The sequence below is a fragment of the Kogia breviceps genome, chromosome 6 (assembly GCF_026419965.1).
Source record: "Kogia breviceps isolate mKogBre1 chromosome 6, mKogBre1 haplotype 1, whole genome shotgun sequence".
Lineage (NCBI taxonomy): Eukaryota > Metazoa > Chordata > Mammalia > Artiodactyla > Physeteridae > Kogia > Kogia breviceps.
In genome coordinates this window covers 74475396-74498873 of record NC_081315.1, presented here as the reverse complement: position 1 = coordinate 74498873, position 23478 = coordinate 74475396, and the positions used below count along the sequence as shown (strand labels likewise).

Sequence of the window (23478 nt, the reverse complement as noted above, 5' to 3'; positions counted from 1 at the left end):
CTTCTCTCTTTCCGTCTTTCTCCAATACAGGCTGTGCGTTTGTCTACCACCCCTACCAATATTTAAAGGGAAAGGCGCTTAGAACAAGGCAAAGTACGGGGGAGGACTTTGCGGCTGTGTTTCTCAAACCCGTAAAGAGAGAGAGCGATAATGGGTAAGGGGCGTGCAGACTAACTCCTTTCTTGCCCAATCAGGTGCACAGGAAGATGTCCTTTTACCAATAAAAATAAAGTTCGCTTTCCGGAGGCGGGAGGGTGAGCCTTGACTGCCAGTTATCCAAAGCAACGATAGAGTAGAAGACGGAGAATGATTAGAGGTAGGACCAACCCAGGAAAGGGGGCGGGGTGAAGGTGCGGGGTAACTCTGAGCGGCGGCTGGACTGGCGAGTGGGATGCGAGAACTGCTGTTCCTGTAGTAGTGTTTCTCGCCAATCAGGAAGGCTAGGGAGTGGGCGGGGCAGGGAAGAGGTGGGAAGAGCTCGCAGCACCGCCGGGCGCCTGTCGGGCTCTGGGGGGAGAGAGAGAAATCCGGTTAAAATCAGAGTCGGAGGGAGGTTTAACCACAGATCGGTTCCGATCGGATTATTCCTTAAAGGGGACGCGCCATTGTCAAGAGAACGGAGCCTGGGGCCCGAGGGCGGGGACCGGCGGCGCCTGAGGAGTGAGGCAGCTGCACTTGGACTGGGGACGGGTAGGTGTTGCCTGGGGAAAGGCGCTTCATTTCACTTTCTCTTCTAGCCCCAGGGGCAGGCGCCGGGATGCCCGCCGACTGGCGGCCACAGCCCTGGCGGGAGAAGAGGTCGCCGACCCTCGCTCGCTGTCTTTCTGATGGGAGTCGAGGGGGAGGCGGGCCAGGATGGCTGGCAAGCTGCGCCGCTCGGGCCAAGACTCATAACGGACATTTAGCCGCGGCGCAGCCCCCGCCTCAACCGAAAACCCGCCGGAGCGGCAGCGGGTCCTCGGGGAGCGCCGCGCGCCCCGCTTCCCCGCGCGCCCGGCTCCCGCGCGCGCGCGCGCTGCTTCCTTGCGCGCCCCATTCCGCTCGCGCGCGCCGCGTCCTCGTGGACTCGCGGGAGCCGCCCCGCAGGGAGGAAGGCGAGGCGGAGGGAGGTCGGCGGTCACTGCTTCACTGCCCCAGCTAGGAAGGCAGGGCTGAGGAGCAAACTTAGCGCGGCAGCTGGCGCCCCAGGCAAGGAGGACGCTGGGGACCCTCTGAGCGCGCGGAGTCGCCAGCCCGGCCCAGCATTGTCCTGCCTTTCCTTTGCTCTCGTCTCTCCGCCCACTGCTCGCGGTAGTGGGGAGGGGTGCGGACGCGGGCGCCGTGCCCGCGCCGCTCTGCGCCTTCCGCGCACCCCCAGACCCCGAGCCTGCCCGAGCAGGAATCGGCCCCACCGACGCCGCAGCCAGCGCCTGCGGGCCGTGGGGGCCAGTGAGTGTCCTTGCAGCTCTCTGTCTCAGCACCGGCGCAGGCTCCCTGGGCACTGAGCTCTTACTTGTAACTTTTCTTTGCCAATTGCTGGAAGTTGTGGCTTCCGGGCGGCAGGTTCTTTGAACAAAACCTCAGTTTCTTGCGTTCTGGAGAGGCTGATTTCTATGGCGAAATGGTTCTTGATCGCTGTCGGTGTTTTCCTCCCATCCCGGTTTCATTTTTCGTCACCTAAAATCGCTTCTCTCGTGGATTTGCATTGTAAGGGAGCATTAGCCTCTCTCAGGTCAAGATAATTTGAAAAGAAAAAAAAAAAGGGAGCGGTGCTGATGAGGAGCTAGAGCTCTAAGTAGAGCCGAATGCGCCTTAACATTTGAACTGTGGAAAGTATTACCTCGACTTTACTGGCGGAGCTTCTTTTGGAAGGAAAAAAAATTGCAAAACGAAACAGAACAAAAAACTCCAGGTTGCTAGGGTCTATAGGATTAGGAAAAAAAATAAACTTTTGATAAAAGTAAAGTTAGTTTTGTAACTGTTCTGCCCAGCAGATATCTCCGTAAATTTCTGCTACGGAACCCGTATATAGGCATTATAATTAGTAACAGTAACTTGTACTATTGATAAAACAAATGTAAGAAGTTTTTTTCCATCTTGAGCACTGCTGCTATTCTATACCTGTCAATACTTGCTAAATAAATTATATTTAGAAACAGTACCTCCTTGTTAGAGACCTTATTTAGAAAAGGAATGTTTTCATGAACATTCATTTTTGACAGTTTCTTCTTGTGCAGTACTTTGTAGAGTACTTGCATGTGCAAGTTACAACCCTATAAACAAAGCTGCGGTGTGTGTGTTATTCTGTAGTCTTTTTTTGGCTACTCATTATCAAAGATAGCATTCCATCCTGTCTTTTCTTCCATTCTGAGTTATTTTGTAAAATTACTTCTCTAGAAAAGTGAATTTTATTGGAACCTCTGGCCCAGCGGGTTTTTTTTTTTAAGCAATACTAACAACTTTCCAAAGTGTTCATTGAGATTATATGAGTGGTGTGCAACATTATAACATAAGTTCACAGGCTCAGCAATAACAACAGAGAAGCTATACTTGGGAATCTAAAAGCCAATTTCAGGTAATAATATTTGAGAGATACTTGCCTCTTCCTATAGAATTTAGGAAGTGTAGGCACACAAACACATGATCTTTCGTAGTAATCTTGATGGTATCTGGCGTTGTTACACCTAATATCCTCCTTCCTCTTCTCTTTGATCCTCTTCTTTGATAAGTATGTCAGGCAGGCCTGCTGGCATAATCGTCTTTTCCATCTCATGATAGAAAGTAGAAGATTAAAACAAGCTTCTACATTTTTATTTTGTTTACTTACCAGCTTATTTAAACAATAGAGGAGAGAATTCCTGAACTTTTAAAAGATCGCATATAAAGAAAACACTCAGAAAGAATTATCTTTGAACTATCTAGGGTATGTTTCCTGGAAAACATATTTTTCCTCTGTGCTTTTCACATTGTTTTAAACACATTGTCCTAAACATTGCCAGGGCATTTCTTGAATTGTGAACTGTCCATTGAGATCCCTGGGAACTAGAACTGTCCTCTGTTTCTGTGCAGATTCACTGTGTCACCTAGTACTTTTCTAGTGCCCAATTAATGTGTTGACTTAGGTCTTTGTGACAGAAAACGATAACGTTCTATAGAGGCTGCTTGAGAGGCTTATATATTTATTTTTTAAAATAAACACCTTTCTGAGCAAGTTACACCAAAGAATAGCAATTGGTTTAGTGTCTGGGGGAAGATATATTAATCTAGGTGCTTTTTGTTCTGTGTACAAAACTGTGATTTAATTGTTTATAATACCTGTTCCACAGACATCTTTTGTGATGGTGATTGTTTCTTGTCCCAGTTATTAGAATTAGGTTTAATCTGTCAACATCTGTTGAGTACCCATTTATTTGAGGAGTTTTATGGAAAGGTAATGTAGAAATGGATGACAGTCATTGCTCTCAAAGTTATGGAGTTTAATGGGAAGATGCAAAATTATCCATAGGGAAAAGATTATGTGTATCCCATTGCAGTAACAGGTGCAAACTAACAGTGACACAGGATTCATGCCAAAATGGTAAAGGAATAGTGGAATGATAGAAGAAACTTAGGTGATGTGGGAAAATTTTCATTGCTTTATGTAGCAAATTTTATAATATATTTTTTAAAAATTAAAAAAAATAAAGTATGTTTGGGGTATATGTTCACTACTTGAACTATTTTTAATCTATAAAATAGTGGGGGGGGCAGAGCATGTACTCTGAATTTCACCTATTGTTACCTCATCAGAGGGATCATCTATATAACCCAGCTCAAATGTCACCTTGTCTGCAAGCTCTCCTGTTCTCTTGATCCTAAGTGATGGCTCTTTTCTCTTGCTCCTGTAAAGTCCTTTTACAGCACAAACCATGCTCTGACTTACAGTATAGTTATGTATGTATTTATTCATTAGCTTGTGGATTTTGGTAAAAACCATTGACAAAAGTTGGAGCCTTCTGGCTCCCCCCAGTCCCTTTTACTGTTGCCTAAAGTACTTGAGCAGGTTTATTATTATTAGCCCAATAGAGTCTGTAAAACCACAAGCAATAAAAAAGTTCATATTGTTTTGTTTGGGGAAAGAGTATATGAGTGTTTAAAGGAAAAACCAGTTTTTTCCTTATCACCAGTTTCACATGCTCATTGTGAAATATTGTTATGAAGGAAATGTATAATTTAGAAACTAAATATCCCCTCTAACATTGCCCCTATCGCATTATAACTATTGGTATGGTTTGACTTTTAATTCCAGGCTTTTTTTCCCCTTCTTTTTTTTTATTACCTTTAGATAGGAGTGCCTTAAACTATCATACCTGAAAAATTTTAATGAGTAAGTTATGTTTACTGGGAATGGAGAAAGGTAATCAATTTTTATACACTTACTTATTTTTTATTTTATATAATAAATAAATAATTATTAATTTCTCCAGGCTCAGTTATTATGGTTATTTTACTTGTTCTTGAGAAACGAGGCTCCCACCAGTATTTTTGTGTTCAGAACATAGTCAATGATTTATATAGACTATTAGAATCATAATCATTTCAAAAATGGTCAAAACCTGTGTCCCTGAACATTTTAAGTATCTTTATGCTAAAATGTTTTTGGAGTACATACCGTAAGCCTAATCTCTTCTCATTTCTTGATTCTTCTCGTCTCTAGAGAGCATTAAAAATTGCTCGGAGACTGCCAACTGGCACTGCTCACAGTAGCCTCTGGAGGAATGTAGGAAGATATTTGTTTCTCATCAGTTCACACGCAGAGGTTTTACTCTACCCTTATGTTGCTCATTATAAAAAGGGAGCTACAATTTAGGCTGATGAAGGAGGTGATAAGATTCTGTTGTTCTGGGTGCTTCTTTAAGCCAACCCAGGTGGGAAAATAGATTTTCCAAAGGTTCCTAAATAGAAAACCCAGCTGCAAGCAGCCAGGGCTAATCAGGTGAGAAATCTCCATTTATTCATCAAGTTTTTATTGAAAACTACACCTAATTTGTGCACCATGTAGGCACTGAAAATAGGATGATGAAGTCTGTCTGGACCACAAGCTATGAGCTCCTCTGAGTAGGATCCTTAAATAGAGTGGTACATGTGGATGAAAGGTAGCGTACATGATGTGTACTTTTAGGTGATTTGTTATTCACCCTTGTTTGTTCTGTATAGCTTCTTTCAAAGTATCCTAACAAACAAACCTGGTATTCCATAGGAGGTGGGTTGGCGTCCATGGAGCCTGTTAAAGTAAATCTGTGAGCTGTAGAATTTTTTTTTTTTTTTTTTTAAATTTAAAGCACTGCTATTCCTGTGAGGCAGAATATTTCAGAAATTTTGCAGATGTTGATGTGTCTTTCCTTATACCCTACAAGGATTGTCCATTTCATAGACCACCGCTGTGACACTGTATCTGTATCCTAGTAGGTAATTCATTTTACTGATAGAGTAGTAACACATTCTTTTAAACTCAAAAGTGCTATAATAAATAGATAGCTTTATCAGGATTTTTTTATGTTATGAAAATAATTGTTTTGAAAAAATCACTTGTATTAAAATATTTCTAACTTTTACAAAATGGACTACCTCCTTTCCCTGCAAGCCCATTCTGTTGCTCCATCTTTGTATTTGTGGGGAAAGAATCAGATTGTTGAGAAAGGGGCCTTGTAGAATTGTCAGTGATGGAGTCAACCGGCTAGGAAGAATATCTGACCAAGGGTACATCCTATGGAGTTTGACCATAACGCAGCAAGTGTGATTTGTCGAGTTTTGAGAAGAGTTAAAAATTTTAAATAACAGCTTAATTGAGATATAATTGGTTTTATTGAGATATAATTGGTTTGAGATATAAATGGTTGAGATATAAATTGAGATATAAATGGTTTTTAGTTTATTCTGGAGTTGTACACCTCTATTACAACCAATTTTAGAACTTTTTCATCACCTCATCACCTTCCTTACCTCGCTTCTCAGCCCTAGGCAGCTGCTAATCTACATTCCATCTCTACACATTTGCTATTCTGGCTATTTCATATAAATGAAAGATAACATTTTAATAAATGTGCATTCCTGTATAAATCCGTCCCTCTAATGTGCATAAATCCTAGGAGTAGAGAGGGTCTTTTCATGACCCTTGAAGTTTAGAAAGGTTTTCTTTAAGAGGGAATTTATCTAAATCCTTATTCTACCTAAGCCTGGAGAGAAATGGGAAAAGAGATTTTTTTCCCCCTGTAAAAATCATGACTCATTTTGAAAGAAAGAAAGAAAAAGACTCATTTTGATGACACTTTTTTGTGTTCATTTAATCATTTGGTGACTCTCTATAAGTAAGTAATTTGTCTCGTTCTGTATACTGGACTTTTAAATAAAGGACAGTACTTTGAAAGAAGTTGAAAGTACTTGGTAAGTTCTAATCATTGCTGAATGTAATTTGATGTTTACCTTATTGGTTCAGAATATATTGCACAACTTGTCGTTTATTTGATCAGAGATAGTGCTGTGTAGGTTGATTGTGATGAACTTGTATTGCCCCTGCACAGTGCTGAGACCTTGTAGGCACTTAATAAGTGTATATTGGTTGCCTGACCACTATGATCATAGATATTCTCATCAGCTAGTCCTTATTTTCTGTCTTGTAGTAATAATAGCAGCTACATTTATTGAGTGCTTACTAAGTAATAAGTTCTTTATATGTACTATTTTTTAAATAAAAGGATGCAATTTAGTTTTGAGAATTTTCTGTATCTCCATTGATTGTAGTTTTACAGGCTTCTGATCATCAGTTTTTTTAAAAAATTATTTTGAATGACCATTTTTTATCAAACCTAAGACACTTTGATGCCACTGCATTCTTGAACTTTTAGGAAATGTCAACATAAAGTTTTTACCAACTGAATGTTACTGTTGGATGACAGCAGTTGTGAGATACATTTCTATTTTAGAACAACCATACTTCAGAGAGGTTGAAGTGGTGGTGGTAGTGTTTTTTTTAAAGGGCATCTGGGAATTGAAGAAGGGGATATTAGTTTATTCATTTACTGCAGTGCAGCTTCATTTTTTTAGGTTGTGAAACATTCACAGATACGCCTTGTTGCGTGAATGAATTTCAACATAATATTTCAACTTCTCCAGACTCCTTGTTTTGTTTTGTCCTCTTTTGTGTGTGTGTGTTTTTTTTTTTTTCTGGGTGTGTCTCTTTCATGGTAACATTCAGACATGATGTAATTTAGTTCAATACTAAAGAATGCTGGAAAGATAATTTAAATGTGATTTTCAGTTTTCTTGTCCATTAAAAAAATTTAAGATGGATAACGCTGTCTGTAATACTAGTAAAAAAAGAATATTACTTTGGTGGTTCCACTCATGTGTCTTGGGTGTCAGTGAACTCATCACAGTGTATTTGCAGAATCTCCAGCCATTGTCTCCTCAGTCAGCAATATACAGACCACCATATTTTGTTCATTTGTTGGTGAAACTATTCCTTTCTAAAGCATGTTTGGTTTTGGGGGGTAGATTTGCTTATTACTTTATTGTTAACTGTATCTCTTTGTTTGCTCTCATTACACCCACCGGTAGTAGTTTACTCACCTTTCTGATTTGGTATTTTCCGTGTGATATGAGACTAGCTAGAACTCATAACCACTTGTTGAATGGTGGATAAAAATGATAGAAGGTTCTGGGTGAGAAACTGAAAAACTTCCTGTGCATGGAGCTTTAGTGCTAGGACCTTGTTGTCTTGGCTTTTACTGCTTAGAAGTAAAAGGTAGTATAACAGGGTGGTATACTTAACTTCCCCTGAATAATGGATCTCTTAAAATTCCGTGTTATTAAGTCTAACTCAAGTGGATGGAGGATAATTAAGTGGGTGGAAAATAATTCTTTTCTGGATGTCTTGATAATCTACTTCGTGTGAGAACCCAACCCACAGCTTGTATACCAGGATACCTGTATGCATTGGTATATTGTTTGCTGCAATTTAGAACGTAATACCATGAGCAGAAATTAGAGGCTTTAAAGAACTGTGAGGTTGCATATAAAATAGCCACATGTGCCTGTCATCTCTATATTTAAATAGGATCTTTTGCTAATCTATTTTCTTTGAGGAAAAATTATCTTTGTAGATGCACTTTTTTTTTTTTTTTTTTTTTTTTTGCGGTACGCGGGCCTCTCACTGTTGTGGCCTCTCCTGTTGCAGAGCACGGGCTCCGGACGCACAGGCTCTGCAGCCATGGCTCACGGGCCTAGCCGCTCCGCGGCATGTGGTATCTTCCCGGACCGGGGCACGAACTCGTGTCCCCTGCATCGGCAGGCGGACTCTCAACCACTGTGCCACCAGGGAAGCCCTGTAGATGCACTTTTCTGTGTTTATGTTGATGGTAACTTAGGCTTTGTATTGTATTTAATATTCTTGGCAATACTGAATCCATAGTATAGTTTCAGTGAATACTGGTTAGAGTTTTAGTCATACATTTCTTTATGGTTGTTTCACTTTTTCCTGTTGTAGAACTCATGGAGTCATAATGTTTAAGAGCTGGACTGTCCTTGGGAATGATCTAATATGACTCCTACATTTTGTAGACGAGGATGAGACTGTGACTTGTTTAACCTATGGATAAAAATTGATTTCTTTTTGATTCTCAATTCCATGTTTTTCCTGTTCTGGCATATGCTTGCCCAAGTAAAAAATGTAAAAGTAGAGTCTTAGATTATTGTAGCCTCTGTAACAGAGGTCTGCAAAAGTTTTATGTCACACTCCAGCAGCATAAAAAAATGTATCTGGGGCTTCCCTGGTGGCGCAGTGGTTGAGAATCCGCCTACTGATGCAGGGGACACACGGGTTCGTGCCCCGGTCTGGGAAGATCCCACGTGCCTCGGAGTGGCTGGGCCCGTGAGCCATGGCCGCTGAGCCTGCGCGTCCGGAGCCTGTGCTCCGCAATGGGAGAGGCCGCAACAGTGAGGCCCGCGTACCAAAAAAAAGTATCTGCATTCCGAATATGTGTATGTTTGTTGTAAACTATATACTATAATATTATGTACATAAAAAGACATTAACAAAAATAATGAGATGAAGATGAAAAATATTTGAGAACAATTTAAAATGTATTATTTCCATGTTTTTGATTCCACCTAAAATATTAGTAATTTAAAAAATAAGTATGATTGAATGTCTTCACTTAAAAAAATCTTTTTATTTTGAAATATTTATAAATTCATGGCAAGTTGCAAAAATAGTACAAGGAGTCCTGTGTAACCTTCATTCAGTGTCCCTCAGTTGTAATATCTTATATAACAAAACATATTTATAACATTAAACCAGGGAACTAACGTTGGTACAGTACTGTTAAGAAGTAGCCATATTCAGATTTCATGTTTTTTAATGCACTCATTCATGTGTATGTGTGTGTATAGTTCTACGCAATTTGATAACATTTCATGTCTGGATTCATTTAACCACCACCACAATCAAGATACAGTACTGTTCCATCACTGCCAAGAAACTCCCTCACGCAACTCAAGGTCTCCTCCTTCCCCACCCTCCCCATCCCTATTTACTGGCAACCTGTAATTTGTTCCCCATCTCTATAATTGTGTCATTTTGAGAATGTTACGTAAATGGAATCGTACTGTATGTAACCTTTTGAGATGGACTTTCTTCACCCAACCCAGTGCCCTGGAGAACCATCCGAGCTGTCGTATGTATCAGTAGTTCATTTCTTTTTAGTGCTGAGTAGGGTTCAGTGTATGGATGTACAACAGTACACAGTTTGCTAACTCTTCACCTGTTGAAGAGCATAGGAGTTGTTTCCAGCTTTTGGCTGTTACAAATAAAGCTCCTGTGCACATTCGTATATAGGTTTTTGTGTGAACATAAGTTTTCATTTCTCTGGTATAATTGCCCAAGAGTGTAATTGCTGGGTTGTATTGTAAGTGTATGTTTAGTTTTACAAGAAATGGCCAGACTATCTTCCAGACTGGCTGTATATTCCCAAGAGCAATGTATGAAAGAGCCAGCTTCTCTACATGCTTGCCAGAATTTGGTTATGTTCACTGTTTTTTAAAAATTTTCGTCATTTAAATAGTTGTGTAGTGATAGCTCATTGTAGTTTCAATTTGCCTTTTCCTAGTGGGCAAATTAATTGTTTCCCTAATGAGCAAATTGGGTTGTTTTTCATTGTTGCATTTTGAGAGTTCTTCTATATTCTAGATATAAGTCTTTTGTTAGATATGTGATTGGCACAAATTTTCTTCCCATCCACAGCTTGTCTTTTCATCCTCTTAACAGGGATTTTTTACAGAGGCAAGAAAGTTTTAAATTTTCATGTAGTGCATTTAATCATTGTTTTTTCTTTTATGATTGTTCTTTTGGTGTCATGTCTATGGACTGTTCACCTAGTCCTAGGTCTCAAAGACTTTTTTTTCCCTGTGTTTTCTTCTAAAAAGTTTTATAGATTATGTTTTACAAGATAATCACATTTTTACCTTACAGCTTTTGATAAAGCACTGGTATTGGTAACAGGCAGTTGTCAGCTCTCCCATTTTCTTGTTGCTTGCTTGTATTTTGCTTTATTAATATTATGTTTAATCTGCCTTTCTTTGCAAAAATCTTAAAAATCCATCCATGAGTGATATCATAATTCTACTGAGATCTGCAGATCTACTTACTTGGGCCCATGCAGGCTGCAGCATGTTGTGATCTGCTGAAAGTGAACGGGTGAGGATATCACAAACAACCCCTCCAGGGTGTGAAACTGCTACCTCTCCCTTAGGAGACTTTTATCTACTGCAATACTGTGTGTGTAGTCAGCGTCACAAACAGAAACCCTTCTGAATATCTTAAGCTAGAAGAGATTTCATATGAGGTATTAGGTGCTTACAGAATTGTTAGAAGGGCCTAACAGCAGGTTTTAGGGAGTCAATCCAGAGGTAACTCACCAGGGCAGCTCAGAGGCCACCTTGGGAGCTGTGCTGGAATCCAGACCTCGTGCCACTTCTGCCACTGCTGCATTTGCTTCTAGATACTCTGAAAGCTACAGGACAGACCCCAACTTGCAACCCTGGATTAGGAAGTCAGATCAAGACACCTCTGCTGCTGGTGCTGCTGCCACCCCACTTCTCGTCACCCAAGAAGCTGGGGGATGGACTCTGGAATTATGCTGTAGAGAAATCTCATATTTCCACAGCTGTGCTTGCCCCCCAAACAACTAAAAAGGCTCCTTTCTAATTGCTCATAGGTAGGCGGGAGGTCAAGTGCGCCAATCTGTGGTATCCAGCATAGTTCACGTAAATGCCATAAGATGGAAGCAGCCTGATGCAGGACCAAGAGCAGGTGCTGGTGTCAGTCTGACACATTGAATATTAGTAAACCTCATATTTTAAATTTAAGATAACACATATGTACTATCTTGTAGTATTTTCTTTTTACCTTATTGGCTTGAGAACCCTTCTTTTGAGGCTTGCATTTACTCCACTTTGAACTTAATACATTTTGCATGACTAAGTAGTAGGAACATAGCAGGTCTGGTATGATTTTTTTCCCAAATATTTAAATTTTATTCTTAATGTCTCGCAATTTTTGAAACCGTATTTTTCCTTTTTAAATAAATATATATAAGTATAAAATGTTACTCTTTTGGGGAACACTCATTAAATTCAGGCAACATTATTCTCTGACTGTCTGGACCTGAGCTTTCTCTCTTACACCTATGTTTTCCCCAGCTCTCCCTGGAGAATTCTGTGAAAGATGCGGATTTTCTCCTAGAACTGTGCTTTGGTATCAGAGGCACTCCAGCCAGCAGCCATCAGTACTTTGGTTTCTATTTGTTGAAAATAATTAAAGTTTGGTTTGTTTTATTGCATACTTTGAATTTTATTCCTGGGTGTAACAAATTTTGGCATAAAACCAAAAATTGAGACGTACAGATATCTTTGCAAAGACTGGTTTTATATGGTCTGTAATGGCAGTCAATTTAAAATACAATAAAATAAGTTATATTAAAAATTTTGAGTATGTGTTCATGTGCATTTTTCTAGTGAGAAGTCTGTAGGTTCATCAGATTCTCAAAACAGAGGCCATGACCCAGTTAAGATTAAAAACGGCTGCTCTAGAGGTATAAGGTCAATCAAGACATTTGCCAAACATTTAACACCAAGGCTTCTGCCATCAGTCACAAATCCCTTCTCTGATCTCCATGCTGTATCTGTAGACTTTTTTCAGGACATAAAAAGAAAATTGTTACCCAAGTGTTTAGGGAAGAGCCAAGGAACATCATAAGAGGTCATTATTAGATGAGAAGAGACACCTGGAAGTCAATTATATCAATTTTTTTTTTAAGAAGATATGTTCCCACATGGCTGATGGTTTCCTGAAAAATGTGTTATACATGTCAAGACATAGTAAACTGTTGATATCTGCAATCCAGTATATTACATCTTAGGGGATTTATTTGAATGCTTGAAATAGTTATAAAAATAATTTATATGTTCAACTCTAGAGCCTAAAATTTTACAAATGGGGAAGGAATCTACAAACTTAAACACTGTAATTGATTTAAAATAGGTAAGAGATGATTCAGAGACACATAAATGTGTTGGATTTTCACATCTGATATGTCACATTTTCACATAGTTTTAGCTTAGTTTCTTAACTAATGACCTCTCTTCATATGCCAAAGCCTAAGTGGAATGTAGCATGGTTTGTAGAGATTTAAAAACCTTTTGTTTAAACAAAATCATGCACAGAGATCTCTAATATAAAGTGATGAAAGGAGAGATGGTTTTAGTTGATGTAAGGGCAAGAAAAGCCGTACTTTTTGTACTTTTCCCTTTACCCCTCCCCCTCCCAGACACACACAGAGTTATGAGGTCTTTAGAAACAGGTGGGCCTAATGTAATCACAAGGGCCTTTAAAAGAAGAAGCAGGAGGCAGCAGAATCAGAACCAGAGAGATGGCATCATGAGAAGGAATTGACCGGGCGTTGCTGGCACTGAAGATAGAAGGCGGCCGTGAGCCAAGGAATGTGGGCAGCTTCTATAAACCAGTAAAGGCAAGAAAGTGGATTCTCCTTAGAGCTTCCAGACAGGAATGCAGCTCTACTGACTCTTTGATTTTAGCCCCGTGAGACCTGTTTTGGACTTCTGACTTCTGGAATTGTAAGATATATATATTCGTTACCGCTAAATTTATGGTAATTTGTGATTGCAACAATAGCAAACTGATACAGTGCTTACTTAATCCATTTTAGGAGTAAACATTCTTTCTTAACACAGTTTGCTGAATTTTACCCTCGTCTATTTCAACAGCTCTTTCCGTGTACCTGGTTTTCCCTTTTCAGAAAGAGAAGAACCAGGAGATCCTAATCTGTCTTCAGATTTATCAATTTCACTTTAATTCTTTATAGGTTTATAATATATGCCATATAAATTAATAAAAGGATTCGAGTGCTTACCTTTTCTATGCTGGTCGTGATGATGTTAGAAAAGAATGTGGCAAGACCCTATTGTAGATAATAAACAGTTAACAACAATAACTACCAAGTATCAGGTGACTGAGTGCCAAAGTGAGTGGTAGGGATAGTATGTATCATGAAAGAGCAAAGCAGAGAGCAGCTGTTTTAGACTGGAACAATCTCTGAAGGCTTTGTAAAAGATTTTTGAGCTAGGAATATGCTCTTAAAGTATTGGGGAAATTGGTTCCAACAAAATAATCTGTTATTAGAAACACAAAACTTAAAGTTTACTAGTTTATTATTTATTTATTATTTTATTATTTTTTGTGAACACATGGGAGAAATATATTTTTCCTATTGAACTTTTTATGGTGGAGGAGAGACTCTTGTAGAATTTTAAAAACTTGTAAATGCAAACTACAGTAAGTTGACATATTTGTCTTGGTAATGTGAAGTATAACACCTGAGATATCTCTATTCCCTATGTTGCCTGAGTGATACATATTGCCTTGAGTGATACATATTGTTTTTTCATTGTATTTTAATGTTTAAATCTCAAAATATGATTGAAAACCTAGTATGATCTAATCTGAGTTCATCGTGTTATATAAATGCTAGAAACATTGACCATGATTACATTTTTGAAGGAAAGGTATTAATTATATGGGCTTGCTAAAGATAGGCTCCGGACGCACAGGCTCAGCGGCCATGGCTCATGGGCCCAGCCGCTCCACGGCATGTGGGATCTTCCTGGACTGGGGCACGAACCCGTGTCCCCTGCATCAGCAGGCAGATTCTCAACCACTGCGCCACCAGGGAAGCCCCTAACCTTACTTTTTAGATAGGATTATGGGACTGTGGGTCAAGAGAATACAGAAGGTACAGTATAACTGCATTTCAGCCAAACATTTTATAAGATTTCTCTCTTGACAGGGGGAGGCTGTGGGCTGAATGGCCATAAAATTAAGTAGAAATGTGATTGGTTGAGTAGCACCTCTAAACATAATGAATTGATGACAGCTGGAGAAAAATTTCTAGTGACATGCTGAAAGTCACTGTCCATATTTTTGTAGTGATGTGAATGAAAACATTGATACCATGCTTATCAAATTTTTGGATGAAATGAATTTTTTAGGGTTGATTTTTGAAAATAATATTTCTGACTGAAATGGTGGGCTAAGGCTAACATGATAACTTAATGCAGCTTGATGTGAAGTCCTGTATATGAGTTCAGAAAACAGTTGCATAATTATAGGGGTGAGGGAGATGTGGTTGAGTACAAACAACTTAGGTATTTTAATTACTCTGATAAACTCAATATAGATATAAAATGTACTGCAACTATAAGAAAGCCTTCATAGAATTGTCATTTGGACTACTGGGGGAGGAGGTTCAGAAGAGGAAAGGTATCAGTCTTACTTTGTACTGTCCAGATTATACCTGGAGTATTGTGTTGAGTTCTGGATGTGACATTTGACGAGTTAGAAAACAGAAAATAACAAGTGTTGGCGAGGATGTGGAGAAATTGGAACATTTGTACATTGTTGGTAGGAGTTTATGACGGTACAACTACTGTGGAAAACAGTTTGACCACAAACAGTTAAACTGAAAAATTATGATATGACCCACATGTTCTGTTCCTGTGTACATACCCAAAAGAATTGAAAACAGGTATTCAAAGAAATATTTGTAATGAATGTTCATGGTGGTGCTTACATAGCAATTTACTTTAGCTAAAAGGTAGAAACAACCCAAATGTAATCAACTGATGAATGGATAACCAAAATGTGGTATATGTTTACAATGGAATATTATCCAACCATAAAAATGAAGTACTGATAAATGCTTCAAAGTGCATGAACCTCAAACGTTATGATTAGTGAATGAAGCTAGACACAAATGATCACATATTGTATGAGTCCATTGATATGAACTATCTAGGAAAGGTAAATCCGTAGAGACATAAATCAGTTTGGTGGCTGCCAGGGGCCTGGGGAATAGGGAGTGACTGCTTGATGGGTATGGGTTTCCTTTGGGGGTGATGAAAATGTTTTGGACCTAGGTAGAGGTGTTAGTTGCAAAACATTGTGAATATACTAAATGCCATTGATTTGTACACTTAAAAAGGTTAATTTTATATCATGTGGATTTTAACTTAATTTTTAAAAAGTGTCAGTACATATAAATCAGTTGGATAGTATTGAGAGTCCAGAAATAAACCCTATGATCAATCAATTAAAAAAAAAAAACTGGGCTTCCCTGGTGGCGCAGTGGTTGAGAATCCGCCTGCCGATGCAGGAGACACGGGTTCGTGCCCTGGTCCGGGAAGATCCCACATGCCGCGGAGCAACTAAGCCCGTGAGCCATGGCCGCTAGGCCTGCGCGTCCGGAGCCTGTGCTCTGCAACGGGAGAGGCCACAACAGTGAGAGGCCCGCATACCGCAAAAAAAAAAAAAAAACTGACCAAGGTACCAAGACAATTCAATAGGGAAAGAACAGCTTTTTCAGCAGTGTTGAGGCAACTGTAGATCCCCATGCAGAATGAATTTGAACCCCTTCCCCTTAGTTAGGTTTGAACCCCTAACTAAAAATGGATCACAGATCTAAATGTAACAGCTAAAATTATAACATTCTTCAAAGAAAATATGAATAAATCTTAGTGACCTGGGTTAGGCAAAGCCTTCTTGGATATGACAGTAAAAGCACAAGCAACAAAAGATAGGTAAATTGGACTTCATCAAAATTAAAAACATTTGTGCCTTAAAGGATACCATCAAGAAAGCGAAAAGACAACCCACAAAATGGGAGAAAATATTTGCAAGTCTTGTATCTAGGATGTACAAAGAACTCTTAACAACTCAATAAAAAGGCAAATATCCTAATTAAAAATGATGAGTAAATTGATGAATTTTATGGTAAGTGAATTATCTCAATAAAAACTTAAAAGAATGAGTCAAGTGGAATATGTTTAGTGATTTCTAGTCTTATGGGAATCAAAAATTGAAATCCTACTCTTTCACTGCTTTTCCTTTTTGCCTTTTGACCTCCCCCTGTTCCATCTCTCAACTTCTATCAGCTGTACCTTTTATCCTTACAAGGTTGTAAACATTTACATTCTGTTCTGTAACCTTAATGAAATCTTTGGTGATTTGTTTTTGTATCGGTCATACATCTTTTAATTACCATGCAAATATTAATTGCAGAATGGAGTAGTGAGTTTATGGTTACATTTCCTTCTCTCCACACCAGTGTCATGATCCCATGCCAATAGAAGGATAATGTTCCTAGTATCAAAGACGAATGGATTCTCTTTCCCTATTATCTATCAGTTGCTCAAAATCATGTCATATGTATATGTTTTTACACTTGAACCATTACTTCCTTGAATAGCTTTTTTGTTTTTCCTGATGTATCATTTTGGTTGTTTTTGGCAGCATTTTACAGAATATCCACCCACAGGTGACATATCTGGTGCTTCTGACCTTTCTCCTATTGCCAGTGGCTTCTGTAACTCCAAGCATGTTTTTTTCTCTTACTAAAAGGCAGGAGGAAGGGGATAGGATGAGTGGATGAGTGCTTTTTTTTTTTTTTTTTGATCTTCCCCTTTTTAAAATATATTTTTGAAAAATTTTAAAACAAAAAAGTGAGAATAGTAATATGAACTATCTTTCACCTAGATTCATCAGTTACAGACATTTTGCTATATTTGCTTTTTCCTTTCTTTATCTTTTATTTCTGTAAATCTAGATCCAGTTGTCCTTATTTTGGTGAATCTTTTGAGAGAAAGTTGCAGAGATCATGATTCTTTACCCTTAAATACTTACATATCACATAAGAAAAGGTGTGATCGTGGAGCAATGATTAAACTCAGGAAATGTAATTGTCACAGGTTGAGATCTCTGGGGAGCAGATGCTGAGCCAGAATTAGGATTGTATTTACAAAAGTGAAAGAAGGAAGCAGGATTGGGCAGGTGGAGCTGTCAGATTGTGATGACACCCTGTCTGCCAGCCCAAGGAGTGCATCTGGAGTTAAGACTGTCCATTAGGGGAGTTCCATGTTGGGCAGAAATTGCTTGGCCTGTAACTTGCGTTTTTCATTTATGGGCTGGGAGTTGTCCGGAGAATATCGAGACCCTCTCTTGAAGGCTGAAGCTAACTCTGATTAAACTAACAGCTTAACCACACTCCTCCCTCCTGGTAGTGAGTCTTTTGAATGTGAGTGGTAGATTTCCATGTCTACCACAAGTACTATTATCTAATATACAGTCCATGTTCAAATTCACTAGTTGCCCAGTTAGTGCTCTTTATGGCAAATCTTCCTTCCCACCATCAGATCTTTTTATCTTGGAGGAAAGTCTTTCAAGAAGCTCCCGGGCTTCCCTGGTGGCGCAGTGGTTGAGAGTCTGCCTGCCGAAGCAGGAGACGCGGGTTCGTGCCCTGGTCTGGGAGGATCCCACATGTTGCGGAGCGGCTGGGCCCGTGAGCCATGGCCGCTGAGCCTGCGCGTCCGGAGCCTGTGCTCCGCAACGGGAGAGGCCACAGCAGTGAGAGGCCCGCGTACCACAAAAAAACCACAAAAAACCAAAAAACAACTCCCCAGATGACTTTCCTGTAAGTTTTATTGGCTTAAACTGAGTTGCTCGTTCACCTCTGTTGCTCAGGCCAGCTGCTGGCAAAGGAGAATGGGATTTCCAGGGCTTGTTTAGACCTGTAGTGATTTATCCCATGGATCTGGGCGAGAGTCTGCCTTCCCTAATCCTGTGCTTCTCACCTGATACCTTAAAAAAAAAAAGAAAAAAGAAAAAAAAGATTAGATTCCTTTAGCAAGGAATAAGGAAGGAAAAGCTGTAGGTAGACAGCATTCTGCTGGAGCTTTCTGTTGCATATCTTTTTTTTTTTTCTGTTAAGAAACACGTGCATTCCTGTTGTGAAACCAGCTTCTTAGTTATACTGTCTTTGGAACAATCCATTCCTTTCTTCCTTTCATGGAGTTCACTAATTTTCTATATTAATAGGATGTATTATAGTTTAGTCCTGCTGTACACCTGCCATTCTGGGATTTTTTTCATTTCACTCTTGGATCATTTCCACTGTTTCTTGTGTTCTCACATCCACTTTATTGGTTTTCATTCTTGTTTGCTAAAGAACACCCTCAGGTAATGTTCTTACATGTCTGAAACAGTCTTTATTCTGCCTTCTCACTTGATTGATCATTTGGATGTAAAAATCTAGGTCAAATTTACTCAATTCTGGAAGTTTTCAAGACGTTGCTCTGTCTTCTACAATTGGGAATTTTATTTTAGTCAGATTCTTAATTGTTTTTTCCTCATCATTTAGAATAATTTTTGGCTATGAAATTTCACAGGATTTGTCTAGATGTCTCTTTCATGGAACAGAGGGTAGGTCACTTGTTTTTTTATTCATTCATTATTTGTTACCTGGCTTCCTATTTTATTTTATACCTGTACTTCATTACTGACTTCTTTTATTCTGGGTGATGTTAACATCAGTGTGGATGGTTCATTCAAAGCCCTTGACAATACCTTTGACAGATACTGCACCTATTAGTCATTCTTCTCTTTGCTAAGACTAGTTTTGTTCAGGTATTTAGGGTTCACCTGCTTCACGGGCTCCTCCCCAACCCAAAGGGGGCAGTTTGTAAAGCAGCCTAAAGTCAACAGTGCTAGTTTCATTCTCCTTGCCAGTGATTGGTGACATATAAAGGAAGTCCTCTGGGAGTCTAGTTTCCTTCAGTTTATGAAGGCACACCCCTTCTTTTGGATGTGGTCACATGGGCTCATGATACATGGAGCTGCTGCAGCCATTTTGGGTCATTGAGAAGAAAGCAAGATGATGAATGACTCCCAACTCAAAAATTAACTTGTTTAAAATTGAATTCCTGATCTCTAGTGCTCCCCAACCCCAGTTTTTTGCTCCATCTTTCCAGTTGCTCAGGCCAAAAAATCTTGCCATTATCCCTAACTTTATTGCATGCACATAGAATATGGACATCCCACATCCTATTCATTAGAAGATCCTAAAACTCCTCCTTCAAATTATATTTGCAATCTTACTACTGTTTCCTATTGACACCACTACCATCCTGCTCCAAGTCACTACCATTTCTTGCCTGGATTACCACAACAGAGCAGTGGCTACCCAGGGAATTTTCTTAGGGTTCAACTAGACAGATGTTTGGATTGCCATAGGCCACATTTGACATCAGATTTGCTTAAGAGGATATGGGACAGGAAACACAGCTTACCAACAGAGAAGAATCAGATACTCTTTTTTTTTTTTTTTTTTTTTGCGGTACGCGGGCCTCTCACTATTGTGGCCTCTCCCGTTGCGGAGCACAGGCTCAGCAGCCATGGCTCACGGGCCCAGATCCTCTGCGGCATGTGGGATCTTCCCGGACCGGGGCACGAACCCGTGTCCCCTGCATCGGCAGGCGGATTCTCAACCACTGAGCCACCAGGGAAGCCCTCAGATACTCTTTGATAGGAGTCCTTGTAGCAGTCTACAAAGAACAGCCGGAACCATTCTCTGTGTCTCTCCCCTCTTCCAAGTAAAGCTTAAGTAAGAGTAATGAGGCTCACTTGATGGATATGTAACTAACTTTGCTTAGGAGCCCCATGTTCCACAAGAGCCATTATCTTGTGTAACAACCCATCAACATAGCTTCCAGGATCCCTACAAGGTATGTGCCGAATTATAGGAGACACCATAGTAAGGGAAGCCCACAGTTACAGCCACTCACCAGGTATTTATTGTTTCTCTCTGTCCGAAGGAAACCAATAGTCATTTTTACCATAAGCAACGTTGCCTGGTAACACAGCTGACATTCTGCCTGTATGGTTTCCGGGGGAACAGAGCTAGAAGATGAACTGAATCCAAGAGCAATTTCTCAGGCTCAAAGACAAGGGTTTTGCTAACACTTCAGTCACAAATAGCCTCGTAGTGAGAGTTCCCTGGCATCAGTGCTTCTCCACTGTACTCTTTTCTCAGCATAGTAGCCAGAGCGATCCTTCTAAATGTATGACCGTCATGTTACTCTTTTGCAAACCGTGCAGTGGCTCCCCAGAGCACAGCTGCCTACAGGCCTTACCTGAGTTGGTCCCTCGTTACCTCTCTAATCCTTTTTTCCTATTATTCTTTCCCTTACTCATTTGCTGTAATCATCCTTGTTCTTGCTCAAATGTACCAGCCATGTTCCCGCCTTAGGGCCTTGTGATTGCTCTTCCCGTGGTTGGAATATGCTTACTCCTGATAGCTACCTGGCTGAGTTTTCAGATCTTTGTTTAAATGTCACCTTTTTAATGAGATGTACTCTGACTGTTTAAAAATTGCAACGCCTGCCACCTCTGGCACTTGTCAGTCTGTGATTCTTCTCTACTTTTTCTTTTTCCTTTCTTCCCTGAATAGCTTCTCATCTTTTTATGCCTCATAATTTACCTATTATTTCTATTGTCTGTTGTCTTCCCTTGTTAGCATGTAAGCTCTAAGAAGGGCAGTATTCTTCTCTTTTGTTCATTGATGTATCCCAGCTGCCTAGGACAGTGCCTGACAGATGGTTGATGCTTAGTAGGTTTAAGTGTGCACACAATTACAGAAGGCTTATTGTACACTGAGCATTTGACATATATTCATTTAATCTTCATGAAACCCTCTTGAAATAGGTACTTTTATTATCCCTTTAAAAAATGAGTGTGGAAACAGAGGTTAAGAGGCTTGCTTCATGCTGCTTAGCTCATAAGTGAGTCCTTGCAAGCTGGCTCTGGAGCCTGTGTTCTTAACTGTATGCAGTTAAGCATCTTTCTGCATATATATATATATATATATATTTTTTTTTTTTTCCTTTTTTGTGGTATGCAGGCCTCACTGTTGGGGCCTCTCCCGTTGCAGAGCACAGGCTCCGGACGCGCAGGCTCAGCGGCCATGGCTCACGGGCCCAGCCGCTCTGCGGCATGTGGGATCTTCCCAGACCGGGGCACGAACCCGCGTCCCCTGCATCAGCAGGCAGACTCTCAACCACTGCGCCACCAGGGAAGCCCTGCATATATTTTTTTAAACCTGATTTTAGATTATATCTTTTTGGTAAATTCCCCTTTATTAACTTAGAGGTTATGGCCATTTTAATGTCTTGATGCGTGTAGCCCAATTATTTTGTAGGATCCCATTAACCATATGTGAATGTATCCTTTAAAAAAAATGATTATTGGGGTGATTTAATTGACTTCCGATCGTCCTCCTTCATCTAATAATGAACTCTTACGGTGTTCCCTAGTAATTCCCTAAATACTTGGGTGACAATGAATTATTTTCCTTTTATGTTCTTGGAAGGGGGAGCAGATACAGGATGGAGGTCAGAGAGGGTTTCATGATTAATCATAGTAGAAGCCTCAGTGTTAAATAGTGGGTGAATGCGTTGGTTAAACTGATACCTAAAAACTTGCCATTCTCAATCTTGTCTGAATGATGGCCCCCTTTGAGAATCTAATGAAAGCTATGGACCTCTTACATGAAAAATGCCTATAAACACACGCTTTAAAAATTTTATACAACTTTTTGTATTGTAAATTGATTTCCATCACAGGCCATATAAAACCAGTCTCAGCAAAGATTTCTGTGAAGTTGAGTTTTTGTTTTTGTGTAAAATTATATGCCGCATCCAAGAATAAAATCCAAATATTTGCTTAAAAAAATTGAGCTTTTTATTTTCAAAAGTTAATTTTAATGGGAAGACTGGTTTATAATAAGTCAAAATTGTGGCATTGTCTTTGATATAGCAATACATATGTCATTTTAAAATTTTCAAACTATTTTTGTTTTGTCAACCAAAGCAGAAAACGTAATTTTGAAGATTTGTAGAAATAATTGGAATTAGAGTCAGATCACATAAGACAAGGTTTTCTGTTTTTTAATTTAAAAAAAGCCTTTTTAATAGACTATTTTTATTTTATTTATTTATTTATTTATTTATTTATTTAGCGGTACGCGGATCTCACCGCTGTGGCCTCTCCCGGTTGCGGAGCACAGGCTCCAGACGCGCAGGCTCAGCGGCCATGGCTCACGGGCCCAACCGCTCCGTGGCACGTGGGATCTTCCTGGACTGGGGCACGAACCCGTGTCCCGTGCATTGGCAGGCGGACTCTCAACCACTGCACCACCAAGGAAGCCCTATTTTATTTTATTTTTGATAAATTTATTTATTTATGGCTGCGTTGTGTCTTTGTTGCTTTGCACGGGCTTTTTCTAGTTGGGGCAAGCGGGGGCTACTCTTCGTTGCGGTGCGCGGGCTTCTCATTGCGGTGGCTTCTCTTATCGTGGAGCACAGGCTTTAGGTTTGCAGGCTTCAGTAGTTGTGGCACACGGGCTCAGTAGTTGTGGCTCGTGGGCTCTAGAGCGCAGGCTCAGTAGTTGTGGCACATGGGCTTAGTTGCTCCACTGCACGTGGGATCATCCTGGACCAGGGCTCGAACCCGTGTCCCCTGCCTTGGCAGGCGGATTCTTAACCACTGCACCACCGGGGAAGTCCCTGTAGACTTTATTTTTATAAAGACTTTTCTTCAGAGAGCAGTTTTAGGTTCACAGCCAAATTGAGAGGAAAGTACGGAGATTTCCTATAGAGCCCTTCTCCCATTCATGCATAGCTTCTCATATTAACAACACCCCCCATCAGGGTGGTGTATTTGTTACCACTGATGAGTCTACACTGATATATCATAATCACCTAAAGTCCATAGTTTATATTATGGCTCACTTTTGGTATTGTACATTGTAGGATTTGGACACATGTGTAATGACATATATCCACCATTATAGTATCACACAGTATTTTCCCTGCCCTAAAAATCCTCTGTGCTCTGCCTAATCATCCTCCCACCCCTTCCAGGCAACCAGTGATTTTTTTTTTTTTTTACTGTCACCATAGTTTTGCCTTTTCCAGAATGTCAATATGTACAATATGTAGCTTTTTCAGATTGCTTTCCTTCACTTTAGCATTATGAATTTAACATTTCTTCATGTCCTC

At 39.9% G+C, this 23478-nt stretch overlaps 1 protein-coding gene across 3 annotated transcripts in view; it reads left to right on the top strand.

Moving 5' to 3' along the window:
* Positions 1 to 444: 444 nt before the first annotated feature.
* Positions 445 to 23478, top strand: part of FRYL (FRY like transcription coactivator) — a 246900-nt gene continuing 223866 nt past the window's right edge. For all 3 annotated transcript variants that reach the window (XM_059067253.2, XM_059067255.2, XM_059067252.2), the window contains exon 1: positions 445 to 690. The gene's annotated coding sequence lies outside the window, so the exon portion shown is untranslated. The remainder of the gene's footprint in view (positions 691 to 23478) is intronic.